Source organism: Lactuca sativa, chromosome 4, assembly GCF_002870075.4.
Source record: "Lactuca sativa cultivar Salinas chromosome 4, Lsat_Salinas_v11, whole genome shotgun sequence".
In the NCBI taxonomy this organism is placed as follows: Eukaryota; Viridiplantae; Streptophyta; class Magnoliopsida; order Asterales; family Asteraceae; genus Lactuca; species Lactuca sativa.
Window position 1 is genome coordinate 80,931,506 of NC_056626.2, and position 4,475 is coordinate 80,935,980.

Genomic DNA, 4,475 nt, shown 5'->3' on the forward strand with positions numbered 1-4,475 from the left:
GGTAGCATGTTGGATTTCCAAGGTTGAGGGTGGTTTGTTGTTTCGAAATGGGTGGATTGATTGAAAAAGGATTTGTTTTGAAAGCTTGGTTGTAAGGATCGATTGGGTATCGATATAGTCACGGATCGTATCTGGTTTCCAAGTGAGATGAAGAAGAAATGAAACATATCGATTCAAATCCTTTAACTTTTAAAGAAGTGACAGAAAAAGTCCACATTCGAAATGGGGATAAAAGTTTATGTTAAATGCACACTTTTGGTTTCGAATACATGATGTTTCGAAATATTGATAAAGTTTACCCAACTTTGAAATTGGGATAATTTTTTTTAGAATTGGAGGATTTTTTTCGAAATAGACCCCTGCAGTTAATGCGAATTGACACTTTATGTCCAGTTTCGCAATTGGGGTAAAATTTTGCATCTTAGGCTGTTATAGGTGTACCGGATCACTGCAGAATTTCGAAATTATAAATTTCTACACAAATGTGTGAAATTTTTTCAAAGGCGGTGGTGACTTTTCAAGATTCATATGGACATTGATGTTGATTACCAATTTCTTAACTACACATTTTTTAATGGTAAGCTTGTGGTTGTCCATGTTACAACTTTATCATTTTTTACAGTATGTGTGGTTCATTGCTCCTTCACTCCTCGAAAAAAAGGAGAAATGTAATACAATTAGTCTTTTTATAAACTAATATATGAAATGTTAAATTGTTTATTAAACATTTGGAAAAATAAGACTAAATTGCTTATTAAACATGTGAGATATGCTTATAGATGGTTAAACTTTTTATTTAATTCAAACATATATTTTACATTTGTTTTTTAATGAAGAATTGTATAAATCCAATTAAAACGTACCTATTAGTTTCATGGCAACGAAACCTAAATTACGAGTCTCATCAATTAATTTGTTTTATTATTTTGTCTCGATAAAACTTAGATAACATATTTAATTATTTAAATATCTCTTTTTTCTGTAATTAAAACATGGATAACATATTAAGTTAAATTAGTTACGTTTTATCCTAAGAAATGAATCCTTATGATATCATATGCATTTTTTTATTTATAAAAAATGAACTAATTAAGACATGCTCTTCCACTATAATGTATCATTTGGAATTTTAAAAGAATTAAGGTTGCGTTTAGTTACGGAAAAATATGCCGTTTTCCAGAAAAATTTTCCGAGAATTTTGAAAACACGTTTAGTTCGTCTATTTTTCTAAATTTTTCACGGAAAATGAAAATTTTTTGTTTTCTAAAATTAAGAAGTTGGAAATTTTTGGAAAACCAATAATCATTATTTTCCACATTTTTCTAATTCTATTTTTTTTTTCTAAAATATAAATATACACCCACTCTCACCTCTACCTACCTCCACCTTAACACCCCCAACCCACCGCACCCCTACCTACCCACAACCATCCACTCCCAAGCCCACCCTCTCACACACACACACACCCACACCAACACCCACACCCACACCCACCCCCACAAACACACACCTACCCTAACCCCCACCTAAACCCACAATTAACCACAAACACACACCCATACCCACCCCCACAAATACACACACACATAGCCACCCTTACCCTCATAAACACACACACACCCACAAACAGACACCCACCCCAACCCCCACACCCCTACAAACACACACACACACACACACATCCACCTAACACCACTACCATAATCACCATCACGACCACCACTACCCCATCATCATCATCACCACCACCACCGCTGACACCATCACCACCTCTGCCACAATTGTCGTCGCCACCACCACCACTACCGTCGCCATCATCGACACCACCACTGTCCCCCGTCGCTGCCTCCACCCCCACCCTACCACCGCTACCATTTTCTAAAAATAAAAACCGATAGAAATATAAACATCTAAACGCGTTTTCAAATTTTCTAAAACTAAAAATGAATAAGTTTTAACTAAACGCGTTTTCCAAATTTTCCAACGAAAACAAAAAACGAAAAACAAAAATTGAAAAGGGAAAATGAAAAACGAAAAATAAAAACTGTTTTTCCGTAACTAAACGCAACCTAAAACTTCCTAATCTCTCAACTCATTGGCAAAGACCAAAGATTTAAAAATTTAAAAATTGAAACTTCCACTCCTCCGTTACCCATCTTCAAAGCTTTATTTTGTATCAAAATCATGATAAGGTATTTGACATGAAACTGATAGACGAAAGCTTAGCGATAATTAGAATAGATGAATGAATGTCTTAACCTTTTAGTTATACCAACGTAAACGATAATCCAATACATGCAAAACCGAACAATAACAATGTAGCCGCCGAGTGTTTATTGAACATGATATGTTATCTTCATGATTGTAATTTATTGTTTTGTGTTTATTTATTTTTATTACATTTCTATTATATTTAATTTTCGTATATCAATGTCATTTCCATTATTGATTGTGTTTTTGTTTACAATCTACTCAAATTTATGAGTTTTCGACTTCCCTGATTCTGTCAACTGTGGATTCACAATTTTAATTCATATGTATGAACCAAGTTCAATCCTTTATCACTCGTAAAGGCTTAAAACTAAAACTTTACTTTCCTACAAAAATGCAAATACCCGGTCATGAAAGTTGCAACCATGTATAAACGCTACTGTTAGGCCCAAAACTCTTCTGTTTACCTTAATGATGCATGAAAGTTGTAGACATAAACAACAGTAACTTTTCTTCAAAACCTTCTTTTTCCTTATAGATGAACAACAATACAACAAAAAGCAACTCAAAAGGATACATGATTACACATGTAGTAAATGATCAAAGGCTTCATGATCTGCAAAGTACAAATTCTTTATTGAAAAATTGGAACCATGTTTGATACAAAATCAGGTTGAGAAGCAGCAGGGCCAAGTAACTAAAAATAATTTTAAAATGATAAAATTTAAACTCTTAGAATTATGTGTAAGAACTTACAGATGGTTATAGTTTCTAATTCTATAGGTGATGGATGGCTCTAAGTACAAGTCTGAATCCTAATTGTTTCCTGCATCAGCAATAACCAGTTTTAAATCAAACAACTAATACTACATGGCTAAATTGGCTAGTAAACAAGTTACTTAATAGGATAGCATTGTAATATGTGATGAATGTTGTGAACATGTAAACAGATAAATATATTTATACCTCAACATTTGGTACTTGTCCAACATCTGATGCATACAACATTTGCAATTTGAAGCCTATAAACAATATAGACAGGCTTTTCCATTATTACCGTATTAGACATTTTGCATGTATATTAATATTAAGTAATTAACAAAGTACAGATTGGTTTCTTAATCTTCAGAAATTTATGTACCATGAGGAATCAATCTATGTGTTGATAAATGTGGCAGATTATGTGACCCTAATAATAACCCGTGATGACAATGTTGTTGTTAGCCAGAATTGGGTATGCACAAAAAGAGATTTGATTAAGACATTCGTGATTTGATATGATAAAATTGGTTATTTATAAGAACACATTCTGAAACAAGCGTACCAGACACGCTAAATCAGATTTTACAGAGAAAAAAATCAATAAAAAGATAGAGGAGAAAACCCTAACGAAACGATCAACAAAACTACAGAAAAATTACGTAGTTTCCTTCTGTTTTTAAGTTGCAATACAACTTGTGCAATTAGAAAACCATAGTTTACTGAAAAAAATCGCAACTATGCTTCGATTTTTCTGTTATCCATACATACAGAGGAGATTACGACATCTGAAAATCAGAAAACCCTAGTGAACTAAAATAAAAGGGAAAAGAGAAAAGTGATAAGAATGAAAAGTTATAGATAACTTCATAGGATTACCGACATGGTTGTGAGTGTCCTAGTCCTACGAAGGGTGGGGGTGCTTGTGTCTCCGGTGAGCTGAGTTACAGAGGTCGCGATCAGTCGTCTCCGAAGGTGTTTGGAGAGCAGAGCGGGATGAGTGAAGTGAAGAAGGAAGAGTGGAGAAGGTATATTTTATGCACCAATACACCAACCTTAACCTTTTGGCTTCCCAATTCCAACGGTCTTTTATAAAACCTTTCCAAAATTAAAACGATTCTAACTTGCACGTTTCCGGATCGTGAGTTTTGTAAAATGAGGGTGGTTTCCCACAACTTCCATACGAATTCCACCGATTGACATAAATGGTCCCTTGAATATTATAACTTTAACACTCAATTTATCTCATATTTTATTGACAACTTTTCACAAATATTCTTTATGGTTTTCATTTTTATTCCTAAAATAATCTTTATAAAACTTTTTTTTACATGAATAATCCCTTTTAAGCAAGCCTTTCATACCAATGGTCCTTTTAGTTTTAAATTTATCCCATTAGTGGTCTTTCTGATTAACTCTATTAAAATTTTCTAGTTAAACATATGTGAAATTACTTTTTTGCCCTCAACTTTTTTTTTAATTTTAGTTATTATTTTTTGTTATTT

The 4,475-nt window shown here is 33.1% G+C and overlaps 1 long non-coding RNA gene across 2 annotated transcripts; it reads right to left on the reverse strand.

Moving 5' to 3' along the window:
- Positions 1–2,149: 2,149 nt before the first annotated feature.
- On the reverse strand, positions 2,150–4,168 carry LOC111884491 (uncharacterized). Of its 2 annotated transcripts, none has more exons than XR_002847796.3 (4): positions 3,850–4,168; positions 3,178–3,233; positions 2,968–3,037; positions 2,150–2,827 (listed from the first exon to the last, which is right to left on the reverse strand). It is a non-coding gene; the product is annotated as an uncharacterized LOC111884491 (long non-coding RNA). The 2 variants fall into 2 exon arrangements; XR_002847797.3 differs by having other exon boundaries at positions 3,854–4,167.
- Positions 4,169–4,475: the final 307 nt, after the last annotated feature.